Consider the following 20,615-nt stretch of genomic DNA (forward strand, 5'->3'; position numbering starts at 1 on the left):
CACATGTTTTCGGGATGCCGGGTGATACAGGGGTTCTGGGAGCAGCTAGCTCACAAAGCCGCCCAAGTCGGAGTAAACTTGAAAATACAAGCTGCAGAGGCATGCATACTAGGCAGGTACAAAGAGGAGCTCGAAGAACAAACCCTTAAATAAACTCAAAGATTTATATACTGGCCAAGCGATGCATAGCCATGAGGTGGAAAGATGCTAAGGGACCGAGTGCTATCAGATGGTGGGAGGATCTGAAGAAATGGGGGGTGTAGCCGAAACGGGAATGTGGGAGAATGCCCTATGTACACAAAAATTGGACACGAGCACAGACATTCAACAGTGGATAATTGTTCAGCCCGGAAACAGAGAATGTAACCATATAAGCGGGCAAGCGATGCTGGTATATGGCAGAACTAGAGACTTAACGTACAATATTATGATGTGTAGACAGGGTTTATGGGGAGTTGGGAAGTTGGGGGAGAGGTTACAAGTAAATGTTAAATTGATACACGTGTGACATTGATGTGTTGTGTTGGTTATGAAAAACAATAGAACATTAAAAAAAAAATACATCCAAGCACAAAGGCACAGACTATCATATGTAGTTCACTCGAACATACATACCTTACAGCCCGACGACAATCTGTAGAGAGCAATTCCAGTACCTGGTTGCACCAGCAATGTAGCCTTCTTTCTTTCTGCACTGGTCCTGGTAGAGAGCAATTGGAGTCGGAAACACTGTCTGCACCCATGTTTCTTTTCTCTGTGGTGCATCGATCCTGCAGGATGGCTGGATTACAAAGGCGGCCGCCAGTGCGAAGTGTCCTTTTATGTCCCCAAAGTGCCATGGGAGTTTGTTATTGATGACGCAGAGAATGTGGGAACCATCGCAGTTTCTTGCTGCAATGGTGCCCCGCCTCCCGCATTTACAATCTATATTTTACACACCAGTTCCCACATTCTCTGCGTCATCAATAACGAACTCCCTTGGCACTGTGGAGATGTACTTTTTGAAACTCATGGGATCAGTGTTTTAGCAGGTCCCCCTCACAGGCATGCCTTTGTCTGTATATCTTTCTGTACATTCTGGCTGGCCAGGAGGGGAGAATTCCCCTCACGTAGGCCACACTAAGAAGTTTTATGCTGTGGCCGCGACACGCGTGCACATCACGCGTGCACATCGCTGTCATGGCAACCGTACACATAGCGGGGGAGCGGCTATACGCATAGTTCAGGCCGCGATTATCGATCGGGACTCTTGGGTATGCTAATGTTTGTAAGCAGGCGACAATGTTGCGTCCACATTTATAATATGGTACAGTTGAGTGTATGAACGTACTGCCTCTAATACCTTCCCATACCAAGATGGCGACCATGGTGGTGGCGTGCATGCGCACTGCTTCCATGGAAACAGGTAACACAGAGCTGAGTCAAACGGCACGTCTAGCTGGCGGGCGGCTCGGCTCTTGCGCATACCAAGAACTGAAAGGTAGGTGTTTTGAAGGGGGCACATTGGGTGTGCCCGTAGATTCCCATGTATGGTTTGTACCCCGCTAGTGGGTGCCGTCATTCTTTATTGTTCTGTGAACACACATTACTTGTGCGCCTTTGACTCTTATTGATATGACCCAGGGGGGCTTTGCATGTGGAATAGCCCTACACCGCTCTAGAATTTTTTTCACTAAATATATACAGAATTGGTGAGTGATTTCTTTAGTTCCCATTATTTCTTCTACTTTTAGTTCAATACTCTGGGAGCGTTCGCCCTGCATTACATCAGTACCCGGGTAGAGGAGCTTGTCTTCTGACCGGGTGAGTAGGGACACTAGTGTATCTAATATTCTTGAGCCATGTACTCTTGTAAGACATTTTCATGTGGACGGATTCGTAGTAATGTGGACTTTGTGTTTACAATGCAGGTAGAAGCCAGTGTCTTCTATTGATCCATATATAAGGTTAGTGCTCATTCACTTGAACCCAAGCTCTGAATTCATTAGTGAACCACGTAGACCTAATTAGTTTATTTTCATCTTTTTAGGAGGTACTCTAAGGAACTGTCTAGAACACACTTTGAAACTTAACACGCCCTGCCCTGAAGATGGATTCTCTGAAATCCAAAACGCGTTGGCACTCACAATCATATAGGAGTGGTTAAGGATGATAAATTGAGCAGAAGGAATCTAATTGCTCATTTGTATAATTCACACATGTATCTATTTGGCTGTATAATTTTCTGTTGATATTTTGAATGAAGGAATTCAATTTTTTGGTTGACTGGAGCTATTTATCAGCTCGGAGATGACACTGTTTTCATATATATCACTGCAGACTTATGTTGAATTTTCATTTTTACTCCACACTGAGGTTAAACAGTGTGTTGTTTACTATGCCATAAAAAATATTTGTTTTTTGCAGTCCTGTGGTTCTTGACTGTGCCAGAACAGGAGGACAGGTTCCTTTATGCACGGATGTGCACTATCAGATTAATATAAGGAAAGATTGAAATTCACTGAATTGAAAAGTTTTATTGCATTGATCTGTTGGGTAACTGTCTCGCTGTAGGAGGCCCTAAATCTCACCAGGTCACAAATTATTTTGGGATAATTTCCCTTTTAGAGTGCAACACAGGGTCACCGGCTGGCAACATCCGGTTTTTGTTCTTTGTATTATGTGTATGGATCTCGAGTGGCCTCGAGATTTACCCAGCTGCACCTGAAGTCGTACTAACCTATAATTAAAACATACATCAAGGAGCTGGTAACTCCTCATTGACTTTGCACATATAAAATTCTTTTTTACTTTATGTTGTCCCTCCCACCGCACAATCTTCTCGTCTCAATAACCTTCAACATACCTTTCAGCAGCCATCGACAAAGCAGAGGCTTTTGGTGGTGGAGGGAAGCACCTAGTATCTGTTGCACTTTAAGAGCGATTGATGGGTGATTAGAAATGGGAGTACACATCTGGCTGCAAGCTGTGTGAAACAATTGCCCTTGCCAGTGCATTTTATTTCACAGTGTAGGAGATTTTGTGTGGATTTACATGACTTTGACTGGAGTACCTTGGGTGGCTTGCATTCTGGTTGGGGAAAATAAAACTACAGTCCTCATTGCGTTTCTACAATTATTTATATATTGCAAATGTGGTTTATTTTGTGACTTTTCTACTTTTAAATTCATCAGTATTGTAGTAGGTCTTCCGACCCAAACAAACAAATATTTCTACCACCATGAGCTGCTAAGTCATGTACCTACATGTCCAAGGAGGCTAAATCCTGCTTTACCCCTTAACCAAAGTGTGTGATCTGGGCAAAACATTCAATCTCACTGTGCCCTTTACCGTAGCAGCCAAAATGAGGAGTCCCTAGAAGTGACTCGGCTGGCAGTGTACACTATTCCAAAAAGCATCACTCGTGGCTTAGTAGAATGGTGTTGCTTCATATAATTTAATTTACATTCACTATACAAAAAGCATTTGTGTTTATAGGTTTCTGCTGGGGTCTTTGTTGCATTTCCAGCTGCTGTTGCTCTTGCACGTTGGCTCCCCTGCATCCTTAAATCCCTCAGACCCTCCACTTAATTCAAAATGTGCAGCAAAACACATTGGGCCTCATTACAAGTCTGGCGGTAGCTGTGCCGGTAAAACCGTCAGGCTGCTGCCGGACCCATAGTAATTTACCGGCACCTGACTTGCTGGAATAACCGGGCATTACAGCCCCGGCCGTCCGGTAAGTCAGTCGCTAGTAAAATGTTGATCCCCATTCCCGTGGAGTCCTTCTCGCTTCTCCCCAGAAAGGAGAAGATGAGAAGGTGGTTGGCAGCTGCGTGGGACTGGTAGTAAGGGGAAGCGGATTATGGCTGAAGGGGGTTGCGGATGCAAGAGGAAGGGGAGATCAGTAACCTCAGGTTCCCACACTGCCTTTTGTGCTTCTCAGTATTCCCCTTTTTCTGTGGGTTCACACTTTTCCCTAGCTCAGTGAATCCATGTATGTTCAATAAAAGGTACACACATTTTATTTATAGGATGATTAGTTGGGGTTCACCCCTCAGGCTCTTGGTTCAGGTGACTGCGGAGTACACTCCATGTTCAAGCTGGGGCTCAAGCAGCTTCCCCTGGGGTAAGAGCAGAGCAGATGAAAATACGAGGGCGGAGCGGATGGAATAGGCAGAGAGAAGAATGTGTAAGGAGAGACCTTGCCGTTTTGTAAGGGGTGAGCAGATGGAAGGGGAGAGAGGATTTTCCACTGAAACAAATTATATTATGTTATGTTGATTTGTAAGGCGCACCGCTACCACCCAGGGACAGTTTCCAAGCGCTCATGTGGCTCTGCAAGAAAGAGGGCGGTGTTGGGTAGTGAGGGAAGAGTGATAGGATAGGTCCAGAACCAGGAGAAACTGGCGTCTGTGTGTGTTGCCTTGCAGGTGGTTGGTTGTGTGCCCCGATTTATTGTATCCGTATGGGTAAGGCCCATTGCTTGGGTAGTTTCTAGGACTGTTATGTAGCTGATGACACATTGTATTATTCTTGACAAATCACTTTGTCAGCAAAACCCGTTGTGGCGACCAACCTGCTCCCAGGCAGACCATAACCAGCACATATATGATTGGTGGAAGGTTTTCAGCAGAGGCACACTCGTACAAACAACTCCAACAGGAATAAAACACAACTTAAAAAACATGACTTTGTCCCAACATTTGCAAAAACCATTAACCCCTTGCACCCTGAGCTTTACCTCCACACCACAGACCACCTACAACCCCATGTCAATCTTGCCCACTGAGCCTTTCGCCTTACATCTGCAATTGCCATATCAGTACCAGGGAACCACTGGGAGCTGTCAAAAGGGCCCAGCATGTTTCTCCTGCATGTAGTTCACCATCCGGGCAGAGACGGACAGCCTCAGGCCCTTTCAAACTTTTCAGTTAAAATGAGCCCTGGGGGCCGAGGGGCTAAAGAAGCTGCCTCATTTCAGCTGTCTTATGACACAGAAACATACTCGGCACCGGTAAGCATGCCGGTACCATAGTTCCCGAACCGCCATGCTATGAGCTGTGCTTGTGGGTGCCTGTCAGCCCGCCATGTTTTTCCTAGTGGGCTGACCGGCACCTGCGAGCACAGCACGTCAGATGCACCGGCAGCACTCTGAATGCGCTGGTGCATCCGACGTCCCCATTCCCATTCAGCTCTGCGGGGCCGAATGGGGATGGAGAGTCCCTTGTTTCTGGCACCCGCATATGGGCAATTACCGGGTCCGCCAAACTCGGCATGACCCGGTTGTTGCACATTCGCAGGTTCCCGAAAAAATGCTACTCCGGCAGCAGCCGTGCCGAATTGTAATGAGGCCCATTGTGTTTTTACTCCGTTTTTTCGACATTAGTACCCTATTTACAAAGAATGATTAATAACTTTTCAAAAGACACTTGGTGTTTCAGTTCCATGCTGGCTACCTATCCGGTGATAATTTACAGCCATTAACCACCTTGCTGCATTCTTTTGACTTCATCACAATTTAAGCACCTCACTGGGGCCTCAGACTGTTTTTCCCAGATATAAGGCAAAGGGTGGCCACCCAAGTATGTTGAAATGGACCTCCACCAGACGTGAATATAGCCTGCCTTCGATTGAGCCCTTGCATAACATCTGGCACGGTGAGTCAGGACCAGCTCGGTGCCACCTCCCAACAAGGCCAAAACACGTGCCTGGGGCTGCTGATGGTGCTTTTGTTCAGAGAAGAATTGCCTAGTATTTCGGTGCTGGTCTGTCTTTGTGGGTGGGGCCAGATTGATATGCAAATGGGTATTTCTTCTTTGTATAGGTTGAAGTGAGCTAAAATGTGGTTGTAGACCCTGCTAAGTGGAATAAATTCCATAGAACAGGGTATTTGACGCATGTGTTCATTCTCAGTAGAGGCGGCCCACACACTTGTTTACTATCTGAAATACTTGCTATTGGCCCACAGCTCATTGGTACGTAATTGTACAAGGGGGGTCTGCCATTTTGTATCAGGCGAGGATATCTCCCCAGAGTCTGTATTTATTTATTTATTTATTTATATACAGGAGGAATAATGCTCTTTTGGTTATAAAAGAATGTACAATAGATAAGAAATCAGATTTGACGGGAAGCAGTGAGCTTCTTACAATGGGGTGAGTTTGGGGGCATTCTGGCCAGGTTGTGGAGGGGAGTAAAGGGAACAGTCACCGGGGACAATACATAAGTAGACATACATAGATTAAGGACAATGAACATTGGACATTTTTAAGGGCAGGTAGTTGGTACGGCCAGATGTACTCGGGATGTGACCATGATGGGTGAAGTGCTAGAGTGGAGGCAGAGGAAGTGAGGGACAGAGGCATGTTAGAGGTGAGGGAAAATGTTAGCTTGCAGGCAGTTGAGAGGTAGGTTAAAAAGGTAACTCGGAGGTGAGGAGGTAGGCTTTTAGTTTGTTTCTGATCAAATCTGTGTCGATTGTTTCTCAGGTTTCTGGGGTAAGAGTGTTGAGAGGCAGATGAATACGTCATCCATAGCTACTGCCCCTTCCCCGACCCAACATCGCACAGGTGAAAAACGTTACTCACTAGGGCAGCCATATCACCCATATCCCAGACAGGTACAATAGAATATGAATATGATCTAAATTAAAGATGGCAAGAATAAACAAACTCACAGCGAAACAACACCTGCATGCATTAGACACGAAGCGAATGTGCATACAACACAAAGAAGTGATACACTACGTCAAAAATCGATTTATACATAAAGAACATTACCATTGCATCCATAAGACATGAAGAATATTAACATAAGCAATATATAAGCTGAATGCAACATGAACGACACGGTTATATGTGATCTTACCAACCACAATTATAGAGTGATAAATGTAATTGCAGCCAAAACACAGAAAAACACATTTATTTTTGTTTTTTTAATTTGGGGGTTCCCCCAACACCCTGTTTTTTAACCTTTTACCGCCACCCCAACCCCATCCAACCCAATTTAACCCCTTAACCCACTAACCTTTATTTATTTTAATTAATGTTTGAACAGTTTTTCTGTGTTATGGACCGCTCTGAAATTTACCACTCTGTTTTGTTTGCAATAAAATGACTGGCTATCGAATGACACACGTATTTAGCTCACTAACATAGAAATGCAACAGTAATGGGCAGCCATATTTTCCAAGCCACAGTATACTTCTAACTAAATGAAGGCCTCAAGGCTTCACGAGAACTCAAAATGCTGAATTACAAAAATACAGATTCACGCAGAGCTCAGACAGTAGCTATGCAGATCAGGTCAATATTACTGAGAAATTAGGGAGAATCCGAACGCTGCAGAAAAGGCACCCGATAATAATTCCCCAACACCAGAAGAATACTCCCTGTCTAATTAAAGGTTAGGAGAAGAACAACCAACCATTGTGAGCCAGGTGCAGGATAATTATAAGCCCAAAAACTCCATAGGGAATGGATCAAGAAAGTCCCTAGTGGTAGAGAAAACAATAACACTCTTACTAATATTAGCTAAAATCCCACTAAATGCAGGGTGAAATAATTCAAACGTGATCTCATCACACATGACCTACAATTGAAGAACACTGTATATTCATTAGCAATGAATATGGATAGGACACCTGCCTTACTCCTTATGCATTTTCCCAGACACGAGGAGCCACACAAGGACAACTACAGAGGAATTACCCTGGCTCATGGCCTAGGAATAAGGGATGGTGTCTTTTTTAATTGAGAGGAAAGTAGTCTTCAGACCTCTCTCCCCCTACTACTGTCCCGCTCATGTCTTGACGACCTGTCAATTGTCAAAGATTGGTCAGTAGAATACCAACCAATCAAAACCTCTGATGTTAGGTCACCCAGTATGTGTTTCACCAACCAATAGAGTTGTGGAGAGATGATGTATATTTACTATTATCAATTTAGAGGTAGTCTCAGGAGGAGCCATCAGATTGTGATTATCCAATTAGACGTTAAACCCATATACAATATATATTTAGTCAATCCCTTTAACCAATCCATTTACCCCGTAGGTTTTGGTAACTAGGATTGTAATGTGACATCATTCATGAAGATTGTTCATCTTAAAGGATGTTGTTTTGTATGGAAACTCTGAAAGCGTCAACCTTTTGCTTGTATGGTGTGCCTGCTTTATTTTGTCTACTTCCATTTTTGATTTCTTCTTTCTGGCTTCTGATCTTCTGCCTAAATTTGGGGCTTTCCAGGCCATCATTACAAGAGTATTATATGCCAGTGGAGCAAGAAGCGAAAAGTAGCTGAAGCGAGAGGAAAAACAGGGAGGGCGAGGCGCCACATGGGTAGTCGAGGAGGCACAGCAGAGATTTCGAGAAGACTTGTAGGGTTGGATAGAGAATAGATACAGTGGTGCCTTACCATGGAGAGATTTGTGACCCAGGAGAAGACATTTTAATCTGGCCCTGTTTTGCATCGTCAGCCTCGTGACGGTACGAGGAAGTAGGTGTGAAGTGAGGAAGTTCAAAGAGAGTCCTGCTAGCAAATGTTAATGATCTTGTCGAGGGGACAGAAAGCATAGTTGGGGAGACCAAAGAGGATGCTGGCACAGTAGTCCAGTTTGGAGAAGACAAGAGTGGTTAAGAGATGCTTGGCGGTGTTGAAAGAAAGGTGGTTCCTGATTTTCCTAATATTCAGGCGGCTGAGGCAAGCTGCTGTTCCAGTTTTGGAGATGAAAGTAGAGAAGGTCTGAGAAGGGTCATAGATGACACTGAGGTTTCTAACTGAAGAAGAGTAGGGGAGCGTGTCAGGTGATAACTGGATAGGCAGAGGTAGAGATGAGAGAGAGCTTTTGTCAAGGAAGAAGAGCATCTCTGTTTTGGTAGAGTTTAACATCAGTGCAAAGCCATCCAATATTTAATGGCAGAGAGACAGTTGGAAATGTTGATAGAGAGATCAGAGGAGAGTGAAGGAAAAGTGAAGAAGATTTGGGTGTCGTCCGCAAAGAGTTGGTACGAGAACCGAAAGGAGGAGATTAGTGCTCCAAGAGCAGAAGTGTAGAGTGTAAAGAGGAGCAGACCCAAGACAGAGCCCTGTGGAGCTCCAGCATTTAGAGGAGTGAGTTGAGAGGTGTTGTTGCACCAGGAGACACTGAATTGATGAGGTGCCGGCTAGGATTCAAACCATTCAAGGTCTCAATCACGAATCCCAAGAAGAATGATTAAGGCGACCTGAGTGATCAACAGTGTCAGAGACAGCAGACAGGTCAAGGAGAATTAGGATAGAGGATGGGTTGGAGTGCTAAGCAGAGGCAATGAAGTTGGAGACATTCATGAGAGCAGTTTCAGTGGAGTCACAGGAGTGGAAACCTGCCTATAGGGGGGTCACAAATGTTTTAGATGTCTATGAAATTGGTATGATGGTTGAACACAGCACTTTTATGCACTTTAGAGTAGTGCAGAAGGAGAGACACAGGGCAAAAGTTAGCCGGTAGGTCGGGTCAGGCCCTTGCTTTTTTAGGAGAGGGATGACCATGGCTGTTTTGAAAACAGAGGGAAAGCCGAGTTGAAGGACAGGTTGAAGAGTTCATCTAGGTGAGAGGCCACTAAAGGGTTGGATTGCATTCTGTCGCCTACTTGCTGCCCACGCCTGTTTTCTATTTTTGTTGGGTCGCCTCTCACCTCGCGAAACAGGTGAGATTGCAATCAAACCGGGATGGCAAGCATTCCCTTTACTCACTGAGCGAACCAATCAGGACCCATGGACTGCGACTATGCGGGGCGACCTTCAGTATCTGAAACCCTTTTCGTTAATGATATTTAGGAGGACATAGGAAGACATGAGCATCGCTAGTGACACGGCTGGGTATGGGTTGGTGGCCCTTGGGGCCCCTCCCTACAGATCCTCTGGTGTCAGCTGCTGGGAATGGGTGGCTTCTCTCTGCCCCAGACTCATTCCCACCCCATTTCCCTACCTCACCAATGGGACTCGATCACACAGAGCAAGCTACAATGGTGGGCTTCCGAGTAGGGCATCTTTTGCTAAACAAACCTTTTTGAGGCTCTTCAGAATCCTAATTGTTAACTAATGGAGGGTATGACTGGCCTCACGTGCAGGACTTTTACAGCCGTGAAGAAATAAACACAAGAAAGTAGAGCACATGTAGAGTATAACATTCTGCAGATGTGATGTGCATTCCCATCCCTGCCACCAATAGCAACATCTTTAGCTCCCGGGCTGACTGAAGGTGCCCGGGGGAGTGAAGGATTATTTCAAATGCTGAAGGGCATTGGAAAACTATTTTGTATGCTCTTTGGGCACAAGTAGTTTCAATCAAGAAGTTGTCGTTGTGCAGTTTCGTATTCCGGGTGCAGCTATATCATCAGGCAATTAATTAAGCAATATGCCCCGAGCGGCGGGGGCATTGCCAAGTCAGGTAATGTCCCGGGGCCCATAGTTATAGTTATAGGCCCGGGGCATTACCTGACTCTGCAATGCCCCCGCCGCGAGGGGCATATTGCTATTACTACCCCGGCCCGCAAGATCTGCGTGACGGGGGTACTAAAAGCAGGGTTTTTTGTCCCGAAACGCTGTGACGTTTCGGGACAGAAAAAAAAAAAGACCAGGATAATGGCCACTAGGACACTAGGAAAGGGAAAACGGAGTCCGTTTTCCCTTTCCATGGCGGCCATCGGGAGCGGACGCGCTGAGAACAGAAGTGTTCCCAGCGCGTTCGCTCCCGAAAGATGACAGAGAAGAAGGTAAGTGGGGTCTGGAGGGAAGGGGGAGAGTGGAAAAAAATAGACATACCTGAATCCCCGGGCAGGGGAAGAAGGTAGCCTCCAGCCTTGTGGATGCTTGGAGCGGGGATGTCCCTTCTCCGAGCTTCTACACGGCTGGAGGCTACCACGCCGCCCCCCGTGAACAAAGGAGGCAGAAGGTAAGTGGGGCGCGGTGGGGAGGAAAGGTGAAAAAAATGACAACAAAAAAGCACATACCTGAGTCCCCGGTGGTGGGCGAAGGCAGCTTCTCAGCTGCGTGGTGGCTCGGAGTGGGGATAGCCCTGGTTCGAGCCTTCTCATTGGCTGAGGGGCTGCCACAACCCCCCACCAGGAACAATGGCCGTGGAATCCTGGCCGAGGGATTCCCGGCCGGGTAGTGCCCTGGCGAGGGCCAATCAGAATACTTGTTTCATTCTGATTGAGCCCTCGCTGTGTACTAATATATGAAAAGGATTGGGAAAAATTCTTGGAAGATTATCTGTTTTTTTTTTTTCCCCAAATTTCACAACATGTCTTCTGAATTGCAGGTCTCCTAGATCAATATAATGATCTGTATGTGTGGTTCTGCTCACTTGGGGAGATGATGGAGTGGCTTTCTACTAAAACACTTTTGGAGGATTGATGGGCGCCTACCCAGGAGGATCTGATTCTGAAACCCTGCTAGCCTGAGAGTGGTGGACTCTTACACCTCGTTAGTCTATGTGGTTATGTTATGCTACTGGGATTAATGCTGTGCACCATTGCCATTCACGTGGTCTCCAGCGCTCCAGTGAATCTGAAAGGTCTGAAAGAGGGGGGTGGTTTAGGTCTGTGGGAAGAGAAGGAAAATGCAAGATTGCTCTGTGCTTGTTGATGCATGACGTTTGGAAGTACTGAGATATTGTGTTGGTCTATATCTAGGTGGTCTGTGTCGGGGCATAAAGGCATGTTTGCCCAGAGGTGAACATTCTGTGCCCGTGGTGCTAGGGTTCATTGGCCATGCGGTGCTATGTAAGTAGGTTTTATAGTTGTAGAGTTCTGTTGTTTGATGCCTATAGGTAGGAATTGTATATTTTAAACAAGAGTGTGGGAGCCCCTCTACTGAGAATGAACATGGGTCAAATACCTTGTTCTATGCAACCCCAGACACATGGACCCCTTGCTCACTGTGCCTTAGAGAGGCTGAGCTTCACCTCCCTGAGGAGGCCCAACAAGGCTGAAACACGTGTCTCGGGTCGCTGTTGGTACTCTTGTTTGGAGGACAATTGTCCAGCATTTCGGTGCTGGACTGCCCCTGTGAGTGGGACCAGACTGATGTGCAAATGGTTATTTCCCCTCTGTGAAGGGTGCAGTGAGGGTGCAGTGAGCAAAAACGTGGTTGTAGAGCCTTTTGAAGAAATTCCATAGAAAAGGGTGAAGAGGAGGTGCCATGACCCAGATCGTGCTCTTTTTCACCTCTTCCATCCTATTCGGCTCTCATGGACATTCTGGGGCCCTCTGTTGCTCTCCGCGGTTCTCTGCTATTCTCTGGCATCTCAGAAAAGTAATTCAAGCAGCAGGCAAGGAGTCAGAGTCAGGTTCAATCAGGTTTTATTTCATACCAGGCTGACACAGAGCACGAACAGCATTATTGTCAAGTACACAAACTCGTCCACCAAGCTAAAAACAGAGCTCCCTTTTATATCTTGTCAGAGAGAGAGGATTCAAACCCCACCTTTCCTAAATATGTCCAGACAAGACTCTTTGTTGAACATTCGGGCACCGGGCAATTATTTCTTATCTTGTTTAAACCTTCAAAAATGAAATACATTCTGGCACACATCCTAGGTTTTTACCAGTAGCACTGCCCCAATTATGGTCATGCAGCTGTTTCCCTTAGCTGAGTTTCCAGACACAGCCCAATTAACTGTCTAGTTTCAGTGCGTTATCTGATTTCTGAAGGCACGGTAGCCATGAATGTTTCAACTTCAGGACCAACTCATGCTAACACGCTCTGTAGAATATCTTCATTTATGCATCTTTATTCGCCCATTTAACAGCACTACCAGTTAAAGGCATTTGTCAGTTAAAGGCATTGTCAGTTATATAAATGGCAGAGTTCTTTTCTGTCTGTTTATGGAAAATAACTTAGTTATTTTCCTACTCAATTTTTATAATATGAATTTTGTACTTTGCCTACTTACTAAACCATGATAAATGCATGTTCGACTTTATAAACATGACACCCTTTAGAATACAAATATCCTTTACCACTATGAATACTATTTTCACATAATTACAATACTAAATCAGTCCATAAGAATTTCTCTGCTCCCCTACTGCATTCAGTTGTTGGTGGTTGTCTTTAAAGTTCCTTGTTTGTTAAAACAATAACTTTCAACCATATCCATGTCCACCCTCCTTGATACTTATCTAAAAAAATCATCCTATCACAATCCTACAATTTATCACATACTAAGGTATTGTTATTCTTAAAACAAAACATGCGTGTGTCATCTTCTTACATTTAAGCCCCACTTCCTGTAATCATTTGCTTTAAACTAACTCTATGCCTTAAATAATTTCACAGCCATTGTGAGACTCGAGAGGTTGGTCAAGCTTTGAGATAACCCATTAGCCCATTGCCTCTTCGTATGTCATATCTTGTCTGCAGCTCCCACCCCAACAAAATACAATCTCTCCTTGATCTTCCTCCTCTGCCCATGCATATATAACTATTTTTTTTTGCTTGAACTGTGTCTTTCCCTCTTGTTCCACACATTTTCTTCTTCCGTATCTTCCACTTTAATCATCTTAGTTTGGCATCTGTGGACCATCTGTGTCCTGTCGCCTTTGTCCTTGCTTTTAAGCTATTTTCACAGTCAGTCTCCCAGGTTCCTTTGATGCTTAGACCAGGAGTCCATTGTCTCTCTTTTTTTTCTCACACACTGTTCATTTTTACTCAAGTGTCTCTCTTTCAATAAATACATTGTTCGAATGAATCCAAAAGAGGGGATTTTTCAGCATGGGGACACAGGGTTGGGTGAGTCTTTTGCAGGAACAATTCAGGTGACCATTTTTTGTCGGGCTTCCACTGGGCTTCTCTACGACCTCACTCTTTTCTCACATGGTTTGACGTTAATTGCCCAAGGCATAAAAATCCCTCGACATATACCTGTAATATAAAACTGAATGAGTTTCTTTTGTAAAATAAACATCTCTCTTCTATTTAACACATTTCCTATCAACGCATTTCCTTAAAACCTCTCTTCTCCACATTCCAGCTCTCATACCCTACTTCCTAAACCATCGCGAGACATTCCCTCTTATTGAACACCCCTGCCTCCTAGACAAAGCTACAAGACATTTTCAAAACATTTCCTTTTAATGGGTCATTCTTGCCTTACAAACAAAATACCCCCATCCCTAGCTCTGTGTCAGCATGCTAGAACCTTAATTTTTTTTTAAATAATATACAATACATGTTGTCCTTCATGCTTCATGGGACACAGTTATTTTTTCTTGAGGATGACACATGCAACCCTAAAGAGACAAAAATAACAATTAAAGAAAGACGACTTCTTCTTTTCTGGTCTTCTAGGCACGTCCGTAGCAGATGACCAAAACGTCCTTGGGGATCCCCGTCATCTGTAGAAAGTCAGAATAGGGGAAAAATAAAGGGGTAGACCTGCGCTTTACCCTGATCCTTCAGGTATAGTACAGAAATATCCAAGATTGGATCAGTGAGAAGAGATGACACTCTTTAATACATATTCACATTTTATTAGCCAAATTTAGCCAAAATTTAGCGTATGAGAAAACCATTTTCCACAGTATAAAAAATTCATAAAAAACTTTTTCATATCAACATTCATAGCCACATACAAAGCTCATTCTTACATTCACACACAATATCAACACCCATGATATTTCATCTCTCATTGGGTTTTAAGAATACAACTTCATTGCCTAAGTAACATAATAGAACCAGTCCCTAAGATTAGGTGTTGTGGTGTATCTAACGCCAGTTTTTTGGGTCAGGTATTTGTCACACAGAAACATCGACACGTGTTTCGGTCGGAGACCATCCTCAGGACGTGAGGCAAAGCAAAGTTCTTCGCTCTTTGGTTGGCTCTCGGTATGTGTGCACTAGTCTCTGTCACAAGTAAGTGTGCCTTCCAGTGGATGCCGATGATTGATACAATCTGGTGGTGAAATTAAATACCCCCATTTGGATAGTTTTAAAGTATATGTTTGTATTGGTTCCACAGGTTCAGTAGTTGCACTGAGGCTAGTGGAGGATTAATTTCCGATATCCCGTTCATCTTCCCTCGACTTGGAACTTGGGGGTGAGTAGGGTTCGAATGTGTCGAGATATCTGTAACACATTGTGACACTAATAGTCACCTTACAAAATAAAATGGGATGACACTCTGTTTTTATGGTTGTTTTTAGATTGGTCACGGGCCCACTCATATTAAGAATCGGGGCGAAGAACTTTGCTTTGTGACAAATACCTGACCCAAAAAACTGGCGTTAGATAAAATGTGAATATGTATTAAAGAGTGACATCTCTTCTCACTGATGCAATCTTGGATATTTCTGTACTATACCTGAAGGATCAGGGTTAAAGAGCAGGTCTACCGCTTTATTTTTCCCTTGTCGAGTACAGCCCGTGGCTGCAGGGGTCTACACATTTATTTGTGTGAGGAATTTTTCCTCGTTTGTCCTATAATCCGAGATGGAAAATGTGAATCTTTTTTCATTTTCGGATGACCAGTACAAGAAGTTGCTGGAGACACCAATTGTGCCGTTTGGAGATGGCCCAACAGTGGAAAAAGTAGTCGCCACTAATGAAGTTGAAAAAATGTTACAAAAAATGAAAAAGTTAACAAGGACTGACCTTCATGGCCAGTTCATGTTACAATATTTAAGGGCTGGAATTATTCCAGAGGGCCTGCAGGTGAAGAACATCCCGAGGATATTTGTTGACAACCCCAAGTTCCAGAAGAACTTCAGTGGGGTTGGCAACAGGTGTTCTCGGGATTGGATTATGTTAATCATTGAAACAGCGCAGGAGGAAACTAAAAAACAAGGGATAGAGTTGGAAATATTGGAAAAGGCTTTTTTGGAAAATACCACAATCAAAGATGCGAAAAAACAACTTGAAGCCTTAGAAGAAGAAATCAAAAAATTCAAAGGTTTGAATTTAGAAAGAAAAATCAATAAGCTAAAAAAAGATATTTCAAACTACAATGAAGAAAGAACGTACCCCTATCTAAGAAAAGGTTTCTTTACTGACCCCCCAGTGAGTGGATATAACTTTCGGAGAAATAATCGTTACTCTAATTTCTCTAATACCTCAGGATCATCGAATGGATCAGACCTTGCCCTGAATGCGCCACCTAATCCTGGCACGAGTGGGAGAGGACAAAACCAACAACAACAGGTTTTTTTCAGAGGGGGACAGCGAGGCAGGCCCAGACAGCAACAGCCCCAATATGGACAGGGAATGAGGACCAGACAATGGTACACCAATCAGTGACCCCTGAGACTGGAGATCAGATGCCCATTTTCAATCTATCTCAACATCTTCTTAGCAAACCTGATCTGGACCTTCTGTCCAAAGAGCTCTCCTATGTCTCCACTATGAGAGCTGATACCTTTAACATGGAATTGGAACGCCATAGATTTTTTAGAAACATCAGGCTTAAGCATTTTTTTGAGGTATATCTTCCGGCTCATCCGTATGAAAAGGGGTCCACCCGAGATAAAATACCCAACATCAGTGGTCTCAAATTGAAATCTGGCTTCACCCCCCTATACATGTCCACCCGAGATTATGGCATTCGAAAATATTGTTACACGAGAAATACTTGAGGCCATTAAGTCAAAGAACCACAAACCAGATAATTTGACTAAAGTGGAGAGACTTAGCCTCACTAAACTATGTAATGATGATTCGATTACTATAAAACCTGCAGATAAGGGACGTGGGATTGTAATTCAAGATACATCTACTTATGAAGCAGTATGTAGAGGTCTTCTGGATGATATAAAATCATATAAAAAACTGGAGAGGGACCCCACAATACGTTTACAAGAAGAGATAAGAAGCCTGATAGATCATGCTTTGGGTGAACGATGGATTAGTGATGAGGAGGGCTGTTTTCTGAATAAAATGAAACCTAAGAGCGCAGCATTTTATACGCTCCCAAAAATTCATAAAAATCCAACTCATCCTCCTGGTAGACCTATTGTTTCAGCTATTGATTCACTGCTGGAACCTTTATCTGTGTATGCAGAGTTCTTTCTTAAACCATTTGTATTAATAATGCCATCATATGTAAGAGATTCAACTCATATGATTAACATCACTAGGGGTATCACAACGGAAGAAGGTGACATCCTTGTAACAATGGATGTCAAATCATTGTATACAGCAATTCCGCAGATGGAGTGCTTACATATTTTGGGCCTCTATCTGGACAAAAGGCCCAGACCACATTTGCCTCCCACAGAAGGTATTCAAGAATGTATCAGGTTGGCCATGACTGAGAACTTTTTCCTGTTCAAAAAACAACTCTACAAACAGGAGAAAGGGGTCAGTATGGGAGCGACTTTTGCCCCAGATATCGCCAATTTGTACATGGCTGATTATGAGGATAAATTCATACTGGGACAAGATAATGAGCTAAAAAATCATCCAACTTTGAGTACACATTTGAAAATGTGGCATCGTTACATTGACGATGTGTTTCTTGTATGGAGGGGGTCTATCGCATCACTGATGGAATTCCATGAATGGATGAATCGTTGTGATATGAACATAAAATTCACTATTGAACATAATCATCGTCAAGTCAGTTTCCTTGATCTTTTGATCAAAAAGAATGGGAATCAACTAATTACGACTCTGTTTAAAAAACCTACTGATAAAAATACTTTGCTGCATTTTGACAGCTTTCATCCTGCTAGTTTGCACCAAAACCTCCCCTATGGACAGTTCCTACGGATCAAGAGAAACTGCTCAGGGAGGGATGAGTTTAAAGTACATGCAGAACAACTGAAGGAAAGGTTGACCAACAGGGGTTACCCGAGAAGATTAGTAAAGGACCAATTGAAGAGGGCAGAAAATACAAACAGAGAAATTTGTCTCACGAAACAGAGGAAAACGAAATCTGAACGCTTGGTGTGTGTTACAACTTTCAACCCAGTGATTGGGGATGTCAAGCGAATAATTGGAAAACATTGACATCTAGTAAAACAACCTGGATCTCTAAAAGAAAAACCCATGTTTGCATTTAAGCGCAATCAAAATCTTAGACAGAGACTAGTGCACACATACCGAGAGCCAACCAAAGAGCTTACCATCAATGATCAATGGGGATTACCACCCATTATTGGCCACTATAAATGTGGCGGTTGTGTTGCATGCCCCTTGACAGAGACAAAACGAGAGTTTCAATATGGTAGGAGAACCTGGAAGATGAACTGTCATACCAATTGTCTTACAAAAAATGTAGTTTACATCATTACTTGCCCATGTCGTTTATTGTATGTAGGAAAAACATCTCGATAATCCGACAGCGTATATCTGAGCATAGAAGCTGTATACGGAACAAAGTAGCAGATAAACCGTTGGTTGAGCATTTTGTAAGAATGAAACATAAAGATACAGATATGAGATGTTTATATTACAACATATCAAACCTAATATGAGAGGAGGCTATACTGGTAAAATATTGCATCGTATTGAACAAAAATGGATCCACGCCCTTAATACAGTGGATAAAGGGTTAAATGTATTGGTGGAATGGAACAATTTGGTCACAAACAATTGATCCAATTACAAAAAGTCCACACCTAACTTCTCTAAATAGGGCAACTAGTAATGTGTTGTTGAGGAATTTGACTGGTGTCCATCGTGTATAAAAAGGTCATGTGTCTATGCATGTTTACAATATTTTGAAGAGCTTGGCTATGAAGATACATATAAGTTCACAAATCGAAAGAAATGGGTCAAATGAATTATTCTGGTAATTAAATAATGATCTCTGGTAATAATGTACCATAGATAATGTGAAATGACATATTTAAGTGTTACTGCTTTATAACAGATTGTTTTTCCACACAACCAAATTGCATAGTAATCTGTTTTCATTGTGACAATATTGTTTTTCTGAAACAACAAAATATAAAAAGATATGCCTATCAGTTGTTGTGAATGTTACGCCGATTAATTATTCTGTTGTAGGGACAATTGTAAAACAAATTTAAGAATGATTTGATATACTTGACTATTTATATGCAAATGGACTCAGTGCCTTGAATTAGGGAGTTCGACAATATTTGGTCTTTTTACTATTTCACATAAAATAAGTTTCCTACATGAAACGTGATGACGGCATGTTTTGCTGTTTTTTTTTGGTCTTTTGGTATCATCATTGGTATCATATTGGGCTCTGTTTAGGTGAAGTCCCAGTGGTAACAGGTGTTGTTGCTATGGCTTCTGATATCATCATTGTTCCTGTGTAAATGTGTATCTATGTGCTATCATAATGCAGGATACATTTTTTGCGGGTTTTCAATCCTTTTTTTAGTGTTTAGGAAGGCAAGCACTATCAATACGACAGTCCTTTATTCATTAGTTTTTCAATCGCCATTTTCGAGTCAGATGCGGTAGTTGTGCTAACCTTGGGGCCTTGGTCCTTTTTAGTGTTTAGGGACGCGAGTACCTCTTAAAAGAGGTAGTCCCTCACTTATGTTTAGCATCCCGCTATTTCGAAAGGGTTTGAAGTCAGATGCGGTTACCATGCGGGTAAGTTCAGGAATACATGTGCCGTGTTGAACACACGTTTAAGTATGCAAGTCTTTTTGAATATGGGCCGAGTTCCCATTAGTGTGTATAAAAAGTCGGTGAGTGGATAACTGACACGTGATAATATGCGTGTATTTAATTTTTGTTGCTGTTGCTTGGCACTCCCTCACGTTGGGGGTGTTTCTGACTTGCGGGTCCCAGACCGTTTGGTTGGGCATGCTCCTGTGGCGGGGTGGATCTTGTGGACGTGCGCGGAGTGCTGTTCTTCTCCTCTCTCACTGGTGTCCGTGGTGCATGGTCACTGGGAGATGAGCTGCGCGATACGATCAGCGCGCTTGAGAGTGTACCGTTTTTGGTACATTTCCCATTTTCCGTGAGTTGATAATGTCAGGACTCGCATTGAGCTTCCCCATTAGTTTGTACAACGTGGGTTCTTCTCACTTTTCGCAGGGCGTTTAACATAGTCATTATGTGTTACTTGAAAAGAGATGGTACTCTTAGCACTGGTACATGGTTTTTACTCCCAGATTGTCTTCTGGGTCTGTTGATACTGACTTTAAGCACGTTCTGTCATATCTATCTTCACCGCAGTCTGATGGTGCATGATGAACTAACGTATAAGTAATGCAATTGGTAGTGGAGTTACATATGGAATTTTACTCATATGGCATTTATGTTGTTTTTTGGCAGAATACAGTAAATGGGACATCAAGCGTGCAATTTCTATGCTTAAGGCTGCGGTAGAAACACCACGACTTTTGATCCCAAGCTGTACCATGGGCACAAGTAAGTGTGGCTTCCAGTGGATGCCGATGATTGATACAATCTGGTGGTGAAATTAAATACCCCCATTTGGATAGTTTTAAAGTATATGTTTGTATTGGTTTCACAGGATCAGTAGTTGCACTGAGGCTAGTGGAGGATTAATTTCCGATAACCCGTTCATCTTCCCTCGACTTGGAACTTGGGGTGAGTAGGGTTCGAATGTGTCGAGATATCTGTAACACATTGTGACACTAATAGTCATCTTACAAAATAAAATGGGATGACACTCTGTTTTTATGGTTGTTTTTAGAT

General features: G+C 43.2%; 1 long non-coding RNA gene across 1 annotated transcript; it reads left to right on the forward strand.

Moving 5' to 3' along the window:
* The first annotated feature begins 1,402 nt into the window (after positions 1 to 1,402).
* Positions 1,403 to 20,318, forward strand: LOC138580257 (uncharacterized). Its single transcript, XR_011304222.1, has 4 exons — positions 1,403 to 1,480; positions 1,734 to 1,803; positions 1,911 to 1,946; positions 20,229 to 20,318. It is a non-coding gene; the product is annotated as an uncharacterized lncRNA (long non-coding RNA).
* The last annotated feature ends 297 nt before the right edge of the window (positions 20,319 to 20,615 follow it).

The sequence above is a fragment of the Ambystoma mexicanum genome, chromosome 3p (assembly GCF_040938575.1).
Source record: "Ambystoma mexicanum isolate Mex_15411 chromosome 3p, UKY_AmexF1_1, whole genome shotgun sequence".
Classification (NCBI taxonomy): Eukaryota; Metazoa; Chordata; class Amphibia; order Caudata; family Ambystomatidae; genus Ambystoma; species Ambystoma mexicanum.